Source organism: Solenopsis invicta, chromosome 8 (assembly GCF_016802725.1).
Source record: "Solenopsis invicta isolate M01_SB chromosome 8, UNIL_Sinv_3.0, whole genome shotgun sequence".
NCBI classification, from domain to species: domain Eukaryota; kingdom Metazoa; phylum Arthropoda; class Insecta; order Hymenoptera; family Formicidae; genus Solenopsis; species Solenopsis invicta.
This window is the reverse complement of record NC_052671.1, coordinates 20,653,903-20,669,036: the sequence shown is the minus strand read 5'-3', so window position 1 is coordinate 20,669,036 and position 15,134 is coordinate 20,653,903. Positions and strand designations below refer to the sequence as shown.

Here is a 15,134-nt window from a genome sequence, read left to right as displayed (position 1 = left end):
CCGATTCATCGATATCCGTACAAGTTGTCCAAGGTAATCAAGAAAATGTGAAAAACGTGACAGAAAAAAGGAAATTAGGAAAGGTTATCATAATGAATTATGTTGTTAAGTATATGTGGCCAAATTATTAATAATTCGTATTCTAATAAATTTTGCGCGCGCAAATTCTTATAATAATCTATAATGTGTATTCTATAATATCTTATCAGTATCCTATAATATTTTATATAAACTTAATAAGGTAAATTATGAAAACTTATACAATGAGTTAATCCTTTTCAATGATAAACAATGATATTATGCATTTAATATTTTATGATACATTTCTCATAATATATTTTAATAACAAACTTTGAAAGCTACAAAATTTTGTAAAAGTTATACTTTTTATAATATCTTATAATATCCTATAATATTCTATACAAACTTAATAATGTAAAACATAAAAATTTGTACAATGTGTCAATTCTTTTTAATGATAATCAGTCATATGCATTTTATGATACATTTTTCATCAATGTTTTTATGACAAACTAAAATCTATAAAATTTTATACCAGCAATATTTCCTATAATGTCATATGATACCCTATATTTTATAATATCCTATAATATTCTATAATATCTTATTCCTTACAAAACTTGTGCGTGAAAATACATTATAAGAAATTTATCATAAAATATTAAATGCATAATATCATTGTTTATCATTGAAAAGGATTGACTCATTGTATAAATTTGCATATTTTACCTGTTCAAATCAGCTTTACTTCAAATATAATTTTTTATTAACGATATCACAAATGTACGATTAGCTCAGTGTTAGCGTATTAGGTTATTGTCCCGTAAATTTTAGGTTCGAATCCCGCTGGCGCCAAATGCGTTTTCAAAAATTATAAAATAATGCGTAATCATAATTAGTAAAATAGAATATATGCGAATTAGATTAGTCTATAATAAAAGTAAAAATAAAATTTGCAAGAAAAACTAAAAAAAAATTTTTTTATAATAAAAATTTTTTTGGTGTACAAATCACTTGTGAAATAAGAGAGACAAAATCATATTATAGAATATTATAGGATATTATAAAATATAGGACATTATAGAATATTATAGAATATTATAGAATATTATAGGATATTATAAGGATAAAAAAGGATAGGCAGATGCTTTTGTAACTCTGATAGAAACATATTCATTAATGTACAAAAAATAGTTGAAATAACATTAAATAACAGAGGTAAATCAGTGTATTATAGAATATACCAAAACAAAGAAAATTATAAAATATGAAAGATATTTACATGGGATATGATAAACTACGATACAAATCTGTCTACACGAAATTTCTTAAGTCATTTACGAAATAAGAGAGACAAAATTACCATAGGAAATGATAGGCAAAATTTTCTATCATATTCTATCCATTATTTTAAGCAGGGATGTGCTGTCTGGGTAAATATAACAAGACGGTTAATAATATCTTTTATGTTCATTAACAATATCTTTTGTGTTCAAAGTTTAAAACTAATGACCCTTGAAACAATCTCAATAATCACAATAAAGAAATATTGTTATAAATGCAAAAGTAATTTTTTGTAAAATAATGAATGTTTCTGACGTAATAATAAAAATGTCCACTACTGATGATATGAATATCATGAATATCAAAAAGTAAATAATATATTATTTACTTCAATATTTTAAATTATTAAAAATATAACTTTTAAATGTAATAATTATAAAGTATAAAAGATGAAAGGTGAATTACAATACCTTGTTAAATCTCGTTTCCTTTGTCAACACTCGTAAGGCAATCGTAGTTACGTTGAATTCGTAAAATCGTCGAACTATACACAGTTATATTTCCTTGCGTCTGTTTGCGACAAATCGCAGCGAACGACTAACGCTGCTTTGCTTTCGTGTTTGCCATAAAAAGATCGTGCATTCGGGGAGCATTAAGGAATTTAGGAACATAGAACGACGCAGCTCCTACTTCTGGCAAGAGGGATGTTCATGGAGTGGGAACCGTTATCCCAACACTAGTTCTTGAAACTCACACATAGATATGCGTCAGTGACATCCCACTTGCGCTGTGTTAGTGTGACAGCTAGTTAGATTACGTCTAAAGTATTAGATACTCGAACTCATTTGTCTTATTCATTAATAATTCTTACGTGTCGTTAATTCACTCTTTAAAAATAGAAATGGTAAAATGTATAATATCAAGATGTTTCACGACAAATTCTATAGACAAACATAAAAGTAGATTTCAGAAAGTATTGGAACAAAATATAAAAATTTGTTTCTACCGGTAAAAAATTATCATATATTAATCTTATTAATACGTAATATTTTATTTTTATTAATATGACATATACTTTCTTTGTTGATACTTTGTAAGTAAGAGGGTGAAACACTATTCCGACGTAAGAAATGTCGATAACCTGCTAGATCGTGGTTCTGCTCAAGTAAAAAAGGAGGACAAAATGATTTTATGGATATTAGAAAAGAATCCTAGTCTATTATTGCGTGGAGGGCAAGCGATTTTGCGTAAAAAGGGTCTAAATGTGTCATGTGATACTATAAGAAGACGTTTACTAGCCCGTGAAGTGAAATTTTGAAGTATTGAAGAAATTGCTAATGTCCAAAAAACACGTCAAAAAAAGACTCACTTAGGCCAAAGACAATTTAGATCGCGATCGAGGCCAGGTAATTTTTACGGACAAAATTTCTTTTTGAACAAATTCTTCGATCCATCAAACTCTAAGAGAAAAAGATTTGAACTGTCAAGCAATTATTTCAATAGATTTGATTTATTTGGAGGTTTGCCACGAGACTATGCTATAAAATTAGTCGAAAATTGCCTCGGAGAGGCCAGACAATTATTAATAATGGAGGTGACTTATTAATAATAAAGCGTCCTAATTTATACCATATAGTATATGTGTATTTTTTTTCAATTTATTAGCTCAAATAGTTTTTGAATTTTGGCGTACACGCTCTTGTTAGACAAAAGCGTTAGACTGTATATGACAAAGTTATGATGCAACATTTCCATTTTCCAAAAATCATTATAAACTTCTCCAAAAGCATATATGGTACGTGCGCTCGATACTTCACGCATCATGTTTAGTCCGTATTTTTATATATTTTTATTTTATCATTTATTTTTAAATTTACAAAATTTTATAAAAAAGATATTTAATTTTATTATTTAAAAAAAAATAAAATAAAAAATGATTCCTAATCCCAGGACTCCTCCACGTAAATACTATCTCCAAATAAAATTTGGAGGTCCCAATAATCCTCCAAATGGTTATTTTGGTCCCAATCTTTTTCATTTATCTCGTGGTCGCGTGAATATCTTATATTCCGCATCCTGGATATTTGTGTTTCCATATTGATTGATGTTGCCTCGGTTTAAAATCTAAAAACAAAAAGAAACGTTAATAATTTAGAATGCACCATGGGTAATTTTACAATTAAAAATATAAAATATATATTACTTACATTTACTCCTCCTCCTCCTCCTCCTCCTTCCTTCAAATAATTATAATTGTTAAAGGATCCCAAGGTATATGTGGGATATGTGGAGGTGTCTTTTTCTCTTTTTTTTTATCCAACTATTTCAAATAATTTTTATCTATGCCGCACAATCAGATTCTCAGGTATATTTTTTTTTCTTCGTCATAACCTTCCGCGAGGAGCCGTCAACGTGATTCCGACAATAAGTTTTTGTGGCCAATTATACTTTTTGATGTTTATCACACTATACACTAATGTCTGTTAGGCAACTTTTTATGCCTAATTCCCTATTCCTTATTATTACTGGCACTGAGAAACAGTGAGACATCTCTATAACACGATCATATGTCTTACGCCCGATCTGCAAACTGGCTGATTGACTGATTAACTCTTCTTCAGCGCATTAAATTTAATAAAAAATAAAAAATTCGAGTTGTCATCAGTCACCAAAAACAGGAAGCAAACGACGTCTCGGCAATATTGACCTTAATATGTATACGAGGTGTGATCAAAAAGTAAGGTGACTTTTCATTTTTATAAAAAAATATTCATTTATTCATCCAAAATTATGTTATCCCCTTCAAAATAATCCCCCTCTAATACAATGCATTTGTGCCAGCGCTTTTTCCAGTCGTCAAAACATTTCTGAAATGCACTTTTGGGTATTGCCTTGAGCTCCTCCAGCGATGCAGCCTTAATCTCCTCAATCGTCGCAAATCTTCGTCCTTTCATAGGCCTTTTCAATTTTGGGAAGAGGAAAATGTTTCGTCACCAGTTATAACCCTTTTGAGCAGATCAGGATCATCATTGACGTCGTTCAACATGTCTTGGGCGATGTTCATGCGACGCTGCTTCTGATCAAAATTAAGCAGTTTTGGAACGAATTTCGCTGACACACGTGTCATACCCAAAACATCCGTTAAAATTGATTGGTATGAGCCAAACAATATGTTAAGATCAGCTATTTCTCTAATCGTGATTCGACAATTTTTCAACACATTTTTTTTCACTTCCTGAACATTTTCGTCGGTTTTTGACGTGCTGGGGCGTCCAGAGCGAAGTTCATCGTTAACATTTTCTCGGCCCTCTTGGAATAACTTATACCATTTATAAACATTTTTTTTGTGAGCTCAAAGTTGACTCACCGTACGCCACTGTCAACATTTCAAGAGTTTTTGAACACTTAATACCATTTTTTACACAAAAATTAATACAAACTCTCTGCTCCATTATTTTCAACAGCAAAAAATCGCCGAACACACAAACACGAGTCTAACCTTTATGCCTCTCACATAAAAACAACACATGCTATATAGTCAAAACCACAGTATAACTTATACTGTGGTCAAAACTGTGAACATATGATCGTGACGAGTGTACCAACACAAAAAAGAAATTTTTTGAAATTAGAGTGTACAGAGCGCGCGAAATTCAAAAAGTCACCTTACTTTTTGATCACACCTCGTACATTCAAATTTTACATAAATGTTTTTCTTGATGTGTGCAATTTATGATATTTACGCAGACTGTCTTTGAAATGTTTTCGTCGTCTTTTATTACGAAAAAATACGTGCAAATCATGATGTACAAAGTATCGAGCGCACGTAGGAGAGACCGGGGCTAAACGCCGCATATTTTAGAATTTCGTAGCTACAATTTCTCAGATAATTAATTATTGTAATTGCCTATACAAACGTAATAGCGGCAACCATTCTCTATATGTTAATGCTTAATATTTCCTGTTGATTATACGTTTTATTTTATAATAATCAAAATATAAATGTGCAATAACGTGACCCATTTTGACCCGATACCGGGGTCAGTTGGTTAGTAAGGCCTAGGCTCGGTTTTTCATTGTCTAATTAACTGCTGGTTAAATTTTACTTGATGTTTTATCCAATGAACTTCATCCATAATGATGCCATAGGTAAAGCTTATTGGCTAAAACTTAAATTTAAGTTTGATTATAAGTTAACTAGATAATGAAAAACCGGGTTCTAGTAGCGTGGGACCAGAAGGCTCCGTATAAAATGCACGTAATCTGCACATAATATAATAATCAATGCCATGGCGTGACGCGGAGTTGTACTAAACGCCACGGCGCATGGTGCCTATCATTAAATACGAGCCAACTGACCGCGACCGCTCATTTGCTTTATTTCAACCATTTTACGAATGAAAATTGCGTTTAACCCCAAAATATCATACGTTTGCGAAGAACTTCACTTTAATTAGTAACATGTTACTTAACTTTATACATTGACGCTCAAAAATATTAATATAAAATTTCGGGAGTCTCAAAAATTTACTTTGCTACTGTTAAATTGGTTTTTTATTTTTTTTAAATCTAATATTATTCCAACTTTAATAAACTTAGAGAAAAGTATCTATATTCTAAAAGAATGTTTCGCGATTTTTATTTGCTGTTTGTTTCCAGATAAATACTAAAAAAGAACACATAGCCAACAACCCCCTAGTCATTTAGTCCCGGTCTTCCCTACCAATAGGGAGCTTATGGAGAAGAAGTTAATTATTTTTGGAAAATGGAAATGTTGCATCATAACTTTGTCATATAGAGGAGAAGAGGGTATTATGGCTTCTGTTGACAATATGGCTATCCCTATTATTTCCATTATTAGGTGACGTATACTAACAATTGCTTATAGAGTTAAATTATTCGTTTAGTAGCCCGCCGTTTTTTAGTGATGCTATGATGCCAATACAGAATGACTGAAAATTGTTATAAGGCATTTTTATTTTTGAGCACTTCTAAACTTTTTCGAGGTGCACTTTTAACCTTTAATTACATGCACTTCCTTGTTATTCTTAAATTTGAGTGTATTATCACACAAAGGTACATACATTCGAGTGTCGTTTTGTTACTTAACTTTCTATTCGTCCATATATATTTCGAATTACACAATTAAAATCAAAACAATAACATGGAATTTTGTTAATATGGCTTTATAAGCAAAATTTTTATATCGAAATATTTCTTCGATAAATCGATTGTCATTTTAAAGAGCGGTGTTTAAGAACGTTAGAGACATCATTTTATACTTGCTGTTTAATGTTAAACAAAGATAACATAATATTTCATTTTATGCTTGTTGTTTAATATTAAACAGGGATAAAATAATATTTTTAATGAAATTTCTGATGGTATTTCTAAAGCTTCTGAACGCAGAAAAATTCTAAATCAGGAAAATTCTAAACAATGGATAATTACAAATGTATAATTTTGTAATAAGGTACTATGTTTCTTTTAAACTAAATTAATTTTTTTTATTAAGTTTTATGGATCGTCATATTACAACCACATTTTTTCTTTCATCGATTATGCAGTGCATTAAATTTTTATAAATCACGTTCTAAATTATAAATATTTCATTACTTTGAGTTTAGAATCTGTTAAACAACACTCTGACGAATATAATTGTTCAAGTTTCAATAGAAAATTATAAACAATTAATTATAAACAAAGTCATTGAATAAAATGAAAATGGGTGCCATATTACCTTCTTCTCCTCTACCATTGAATTCGTAATAAAATAAGCTTTACTTTGCTTATAAAAAAACATAAAAATTTAAAAAAAATAGATAAATGGTGAGGAAAAATGTAAAAAAATGAAAAAAATTTTTATCACTATTATAAAGTATTTTTCAAGCCATTTAACTTTCAAATAGAACATTTTCTTCTATCTCATTTTGTGTGTATCGTCTTAGTTTCGACGATACACACTTTGAAAGAAAAAAACTGATTTTCTTTAAAGGGGTGTTTCACCTCCTAAAAGTGCACTAGAGCATGTATAAAAAAATCCCTTATTTTTATCTATATTACAACATATTAAAAGGTCGTTTAAATCTGAGGCGGACACTTCGCAAACGTTCTATGTTAGTAGTTAACATTATCAAGATAATATATATTTAATTGCAACTTTTATTTAGATCTACTATTATAGAAAACAACAAGTTTGATATTTTCCAATTATCTAGTAAACTTAACAATAAGCTATTATTGATTATTTTGTGGTATTCTATCTTTAGTGATAGAGAGAAGAAATAAATATATTATGCTTCACTGATATCTTACGTATTCTAATATAAAATGATAGACATTAAATAATTTAATAATATAATATGTTACAATAGAAGAAAATCAACATTACATTGGTAGTAAAATAAGTAATGACTACCATAAACATGCTTAAAACGTGCTAACATAGATGTAAAATGTATTAGAAGAATTTAACACAATATCACAATCAATCAAATACTTTCGGGAAAATGTTTAAGCAATAAAATTAGAGTTTTAGAATGTGCAGTAGAATATGATTTACTGGATAAAATATATTATAAAAAAGTAAATATAATATACTAATATTCAGCAGTATTTCTTAAATAAAATGAATAGCATACTGTAACTTATTAAAACAATAATGCTTCAAACCAATTACGTTCAGAAAAAGATAGAAGCAATGTAATGAGATTTAAAATATATTGTTATAGCACGAAAGAATCTTCATAGGTAAGATAACAAATTAATAAGTACATATATTATAAATGTATTTAATAATATATGATAGATAAATATGAAGAGCGTATCACGAGACTCTTTTACAATTGCCATATAAATAATATATTTTTGGAAAATTTTAAGCAATAATCAAAGTTGTTGGTAAATTGCGTAGTTATTTCTCAGTCTGGACGCAAAACTGAGATAGGACGCGTCTTTGTAAACGGAAAAGTTAACTTATGAAATAGTAAATAATGGAGAAGAAAGTGTTAGTTTACAAAAGAAAAAACGCAGATATTTTGAGCGACACAAACGTCAAATGCAAAGTCAGAACAACAGAATATCGGCAATTTTTATTCTATACAGGACTAACTATTTTGCTTGATTTATTTGGAAAGCGAATAAAGCATTTTTTGAAACTGCACTACGCTATACGAATTTTAGTTTCTCTTAATGAAAGGATTTTGTTTCTCTTTATTCTCTTGATGAATGAAATTGATATGGCTAAAGATATACTACGGCATTTTGTATCCGAAAGCGTTGACATATACGGCAGAAGATTTTTATCGTATAATACGCATAGTCTTTTGCATTTGGCAAACAACGCTCGTAATTTTGGACCATTAAATTATTTTTCATGTTTTCCATTTGAAAATAATATGACTTTTTTTCGAAAAATAGCACAAAAACCTTCTCAAGAATTACAATAAATATATAAAAAATTTTAATAAAGGAAATGTAAACAATCACGGTTATCAGTGCAAATTTCTTCTACAAAAATCGCACATGCATTTAACGTGAAAAGGAATAGCTCTTCGGACAGTCATCCGACTATTACTAAACAATGTTCGAAGATTAAATATCGAGGATTTACATATGATTTAAGTAAACGTAATAATTGTTGTATTCCATTTGTTAGTAACTTGTACATATTAAGAAATATACTGTATGTAAACAACACAAATACTTACCATTTGAAAGTGCAGAAATTTCAGGAAGTAGATTCTTTATATAACGTTGATGATTTAGACCCTCGAAGAATTGGAATGTTTAAATGTTCAAAGTTATCCAAAGATTCCATAATAATTCCACTCGAAGAAATAAAGTCTAAGGCTTTAAAATGCTCTTTCGGCACAACAGTGAAAAATTTTTTGAAGAAAAAATTTATGTAATAGCACAATTATTCGAGGAAGAATAGTTATTAAATTAGCACAAGATAAATTACATTAAATTCCATTAAACTGAATTGCTGTAAAATTGTGTATTTAATTACATCATTAGTTTCTATGTTAAGTAAAATATTTAAGTTGCTAAACAAAAATGTTTACAATAATTGATTATTTTTAAACGTCCAATAATTAATTTCATATGTTGAAATAAGTTAATTGCATAATTTAGCATTTATAGCATTTATAGCATTTATATCATTTATGTTAATAGCTTTTTCGACTGCAGTGGGTTTTAACCCAGGTTCGTTACCATTTGTCGGAATCGTTCAATTAGAACGGACGATCGTCCATTCTAATTGAACGATTCCGGCAAACGGCAATAAACCTGGGTTAAAAACCACTGCAGTCAAAAACGATATAAGATTCAAATTATACATAATTCGTGCCTCGTAGCGCATAGCGCTCTAGTATAACATCATGTTTCAGTCTCGTGACAAAAAACATTTGATTCTTGAAACTCGTCGAGACAAGTCTTCAGTTCACTAGATTTTCTTTCTTGTTGAGAAGTGCATACATAATCGAAATAATGAATAATGAAATTGTTGAAAACACATGTGCCTCTCAAATGGATAACATTGATCTTCCGGAAAAAAATAATCTATTAGCAACATGTAATACAGATTGTGGATATATCAACGATATTCAACAACAACAACAATGCAGCGCTTTATTAGTAGAGCCTACTGACGTCATCAAGGTATACAATTACCTTTCAACGATAGTGTTGTACAAGAAATAGGCAAGATAAATAAGAAAAGAAATGCTGCTATTGATGATGAACTATTGAATGTAAAACAAATGCGAAGAAATGATACCAATAATTCTTTAGAGAGACAAGGTATGTAAGAGATATTAATTATTTAATAAACCTTTTTAGTGTGGCCTTAAAGAAATGTGTATATATTTTAATATCTTGTTTGTTTATCATATCATTTGCAAAGAAAAGTAGAGTTTTTTAATATAAACATTGTAATTATTGAATAGACTTTCGTGTAATAATAAACTATTATGATATTCAGTTATTTTTGTTTCAGTTATTTTATTCAGTTATTTTTGTAATTCCTCGGGCTGCTAATATATTTAATTATAATTGTAGATGAATCTGACGAATCTACAACTGATATGAAGACGATAAGAGAATCTCTACGGTATATATTTAACGAAAACGTTAAGTTATTTTTACATACAGGGTTGGGTAAACTTCCGAAAACGATCAAATATCTCGAAAAAGATCAACTATAGCAAAAAATGTAAGTAGCAAAGTCGTAGAACTTAATAAAATGTATCTAATGATGGCTAAAAATTTGTCTTTGGGTGGAGGACGAAGATCATGATGGTCAAAATTGCATTTTTTTAATGGAACTGCCTACTTTTTATTGCATATTCTTGTAGCTTATCTCTAGACCTTTCCAAAACACTATAAATAAATGTTTTTTCGTTAAGTATCGTCGTCTTGACCTTTCTTACGAACTGTCACGTTCTTATATTAAAGTTATCTTTTTAAAAGTCTGTCTTTTTATTTCGGGAGTGCACGTGTTATTGTCACAGTGAGTGTGTATGATAACGAGACGACCTTCCCGGTCGTAACAATATTTATTGGATCTATCTCTGCTAGTTTACAAGATAAAAGGGGGTGGCCACTGTAGCTGAGACACCCTGTATATCAATTCATATATCAATTTATATATCTATAAAGTTTTTGTTGTTTGAAATGATGTACCGTTACAACCAATTAATTCAAAGCATAATAATACAAATACAATACGTAATTAGTTGATTCAACCTGCCATTAACGAATCATTTATACAAAGAAATCCTATACGTGAAATAAAAATTCAAAATACAAGGCGACGTACAGATGTAAATGAAAACCTCTCTGACATCAATGCTGTAGTTGCATTTATTAAACGGCAAAACACGTATATTTTTAATCAAAACGATCAAATATTGCAGATTTTGAAAGCTGTTATACTAACAATTCTATTGAAAATACATGGAAATGTAACGAATTACCGAAATTGCCTTGCATTCTACCAATAACATTTGAAGATTTTACAAAATTAGAACAATATCTTTACAATGAAAACAATTTAGGTTTTTTGGTAAAAAAAGCATTCGTAAAATTAAAAATGTAAAAATTAGAACAGCTTATAATTATAATAAAGTTTTTTCTAGGCAAATTATTTGTCAACAATTGGAAGCTGTGGAGACATTACATCAATAACAAATAACATACTTCATAGCCTTTTATCAAATCAAATTGCATCGTTGTACAGTTTTTATGGAAAGCGGAATAATAAAAGGTCCTTTGTGCTACTAAAGGTCAATAGTGTGGTGATTTCATCAGTTCTTAAGGGACTACCCGGTTTTACGAACATCAAGTACACGAATGCATTAAGGTATGGCTAAAACGCTCCACAACGCTCTGTTATAAAAAAGAAGAAGCAGTAGCACATTATTGAACGAACCTATATCTGAAGAGCATTCTCTATAATTCCACAACTGTTATCAAACTATTGTAATATTTATGTCGAGAAATTAGAATTAAAATTTAATTGTGATTTTTTAAATAATAAGTAATAACTAATAATATTAATGTATATTATTACCTATGATAATGCTTAATGTGTCAATGATATTAAATGTATGATAGTCATGAAGAGAATGGAGCAAATGCTAAATTTCTTTAAGGAGGCATATACCATATACCTAGGAGGCCAAAAAATGGCAATTTCTTGGAATTTTTGTTGGAAACTGATGAAATTACCGAACTGTGGGTTTTTTTGAAAATATACATTTTGAAGAAACTTTATAATTTTTTTTATTAAAAAATTGCGCAAAATATCGGAGATACGGTGTCGCGAAGAGGCAGCCTTGAAAAAATCTCTTAAAACGGTACCAAGTGTAACTTCATCAAAAATCAACTGAAACAAAAAATGTTTAAATATATAATAATAGAAAGTTAAAATATATAATAATATCTTTGGCGCATTGTATTCAATTTCAAAAATATTATTTTTTGACAAAGTGGTGGGTGTTAAAATTTAGCACTTTGCACTCCTATGTCGAATGTGACTCGACATCAGTTTTCATCTCAGGAGCTCCTTTGTTGAATCTCACTTGACATTTTTTTGCCTTATTTTTAAATTGCCCTATTTTTTAGTTGAAGTAAATTTTAAATAAAACACTTAAAAGCCTTGGGAGCTGGTGGTAACAAAATTAAAATATAATTTGGAATGCAAAAGGTTAACGTTGCGATTTTTAAGACAAAATCCATTCATTTTGTTTCCTCGCCCTCCCCCCCCCTCTAAAAAATTCATGAGGTCTAAAAAAATCCTTACAATACGCGATAGATAATTATGTGTAGAATAGTCACTAGAAATTTCAAGCAAATCGGTTCAGTGGTTGTTGAGATATTTCTGATACCAGTTTGAAAAATTTTGTTTCGAGAAAAATGCGTTTGAATATTCAACATGTGTTTTTGTTAATAAAACATAAAATTTGTTTAACTTACACAGAGTCGTCAATTCTAGGCCCATAATACAAGTTCTCTGCAGTAGATGCACATATCGTCTAAATTTTGTTGTCGGCGACATATTCGCGCTTCTTTTGTCTGTTCCTGCGTATATACCTCGACTTGCGTTATGCGGCGATCATCTTCGCGCGCAGCATATTGGTGTGCATTCGGTCCGAGAGAAATGCCCATAATGCTCATTATTCGTAATATTGAAGTTATATCATCGTTGAACATGCAAGCAGCTATGTATGCAGCAATTTCTACTGTAATAGCACCGCTGTGCGTTTTTAAAGCTATTTTCCAAATTATACTGTTAAAACTTTTATTGCTATTCTGTTGTGAGTATAGTCACCAACACAGCGCTCCAATAATGCGTCTTTGAGATATTAGACACGAAGTATTAGACACGAAACCAAAGGGACGGGCCGTGATCAAACCATAATATCTCAACAGCGCGCGGCGCGGTGCAGCGTGCCAATATGCTATCAGTCATATAATAAAACTATAATATGTTATTTTTCGGAATTTTGACTTGAAATTTTCACCAGACATTCTCGAAAAATTGTAAAATTGTAATATGTAATACGCCGCGGGCCTGATAGTTTATTAATACATACAAGGCATTGCAGTTCTGTCCTGTTGTTTGGTTGCTAGGCAACCGATCATCAGTGAGTCGCTCTTTCCGTTTTAAAAGGACTAACACGTACAATTAATCTTTACGTTTAAATACCCAAAAATGTATTTTAAATAAAATAATTAAAGAATCTCACAATATTAAACATTATAAATATGTAATAATACAAAAATTGATTTTTTTGACCTTGCTAGGTATATATGCCTCCTTAAGATGCCCAAAGTTTCATATTAACATTTTTAAATACGACAATGAATTACATGATATTAATAAATATATCATGCAAACAAGAAGTATGGGATTACTGTTAACAGGCAAAGGATTAAAACAGATATTGATATTTCAGGATCTAAAATTCTTCTAGGTCTAATAAGAAAAGGAAGATATACATGTGAATCATACTTCTATTACTTCATTTATCCAACGGAGTCGAAATTAGTAAGTTGAACTCATAATGGGAGATATATCTAGCTATTATATCTGATTTAGTTGAAACAGTGCAGATAACTTCCGTAACATTAGCAAAGATGTTAGATAAGTGGAGATAAGAGGAGCGAGAGAGAAGTATGTCAGAGCAATTCATGTAACAGGCGAACTCGATGGCCGTCATTCCTGTCGAATCACTGAAGCCAACGGAAGCGAATTCTCCGGTGGCTGATGTAACATCGTGGAGACCCACTGACACGCATCAAACGATAATGCTTATCCTGAGACAGATTATGCGGAGAAATGTTTTTTCAATTTAAATTCCTGCTTTGCGACACAGGAAGTTGCAATCTTCTAAATTCGTAAGACTTCCACGAAAATAACGTCACCAAAGAAGTATCGCATACAGACACAAAACTAATTATGTGGACACAGAATTGTTGCACGTTTATTTTATGCTACTCACTGAATATTTTATATTATATTCATTAAATATTTACGTTATTTTATGCGAATTCACTAAATATGTATTATAATTTTTAAGAATAACTCTCGAGTGAAAGTGATAACCTTTACCAGTGATACATTTCCGTCTCTCAAAAGCAAACTTGTATTGAAACTAAAAACATTCAAATCACATTTAATAGTATTTAATCGCAAATTTTATGAGAAAGTAGCATTAAATAAAATTTTTTACGCTAATACTAATAAAACTAATAATACTAATAATACTAATAAATATGCGTACTAAAGTTCACCATTTTGATTCATTTACACGTTTAAAAGTTATTTAACTAAAACTGCAACAAAGTATCATTTTCTCCATATAAGCCATTTTAAGCTTTTACTAGTTTTTCTTTGCAGTTGGTTTGTAGGACCAAAATTCGGGTATTTATGATCAAAATTTTTATTATTGATTAGAGAAAGAAAGAATAAATTTTAGAAGCAATTTTTTAATTTTGATAAATTCTAGCTAATATTGTAGCTAAAACATTCTTAAATAAACAAGATAATCTTTCTTATATGTGTACACGAAACTAATTGGCAGGATACACAAGATATTAGGAGATTGTTTTATGCTACAAATTAAGAACTCACGAGGGAACCATACAAAGTTGATACATGAATTTCGTGAAAAAAATATCCGCATCTAGATCTGTTTAAACACATGTGACAGGTTTAATTTTTCGCAAGCCCATAAAAAAAATTGGAAGATTGAAAGTTAGCGCGCGCGTAGTAGGTCCACTATATTGTTGACTTTTTTTATTTTGTTGGCTGAGCAGAA

The 15,134-nt window shown here is 30.0% G+C and overlaps 2 long non-coding RNA genes across 4 annotated transcripts; one reads left to right on the top strand and one right to left on the bottom strand.

The window, feature by feature from the left end:
- Positions 1-7,447: 7,447 nt before the first annotated feature.
- LOC105203146 lies at positions 7,448-14,560 on the top strand. 3 transcript variants are annotated; one of them, XR_005575403.1, is made up of 5 exons: positions 7,448-10,110; positions 10,369-10,522; positions 11,226-11,374; positions 11,448-11,671; positions 13,770-14,560. It is a non-coding gene; the product is annotated as an uncharacterized LOC105203146 (long non-coding RNA). The 3 variants fall into 3 exon arrangements; XR_005575402.1 differs by having other exon boundaries at positions 7,449-10,110; positions 11,438-11,671; XR_005575404.1 differs by lacking the exon at positions 11,226-11,374 and having other exon boundaries at positions 7,454-10,110.
- LOC120358450 lies at positions 11,506-13,773 on the bottom strand. Its single transcript, XR_005575405.1, has 2 exons — positions 12,787-13,773; positions 11,506-12,196 (listed from the first exon to the last, which is right to left on the bottom strand). It is a non-coding gene; the product is annotated as an uncharacterized LOC120358450 (long non-coding RNA).
- Positions 14,561-15,134: the final 574 nt, after the last annotated feature.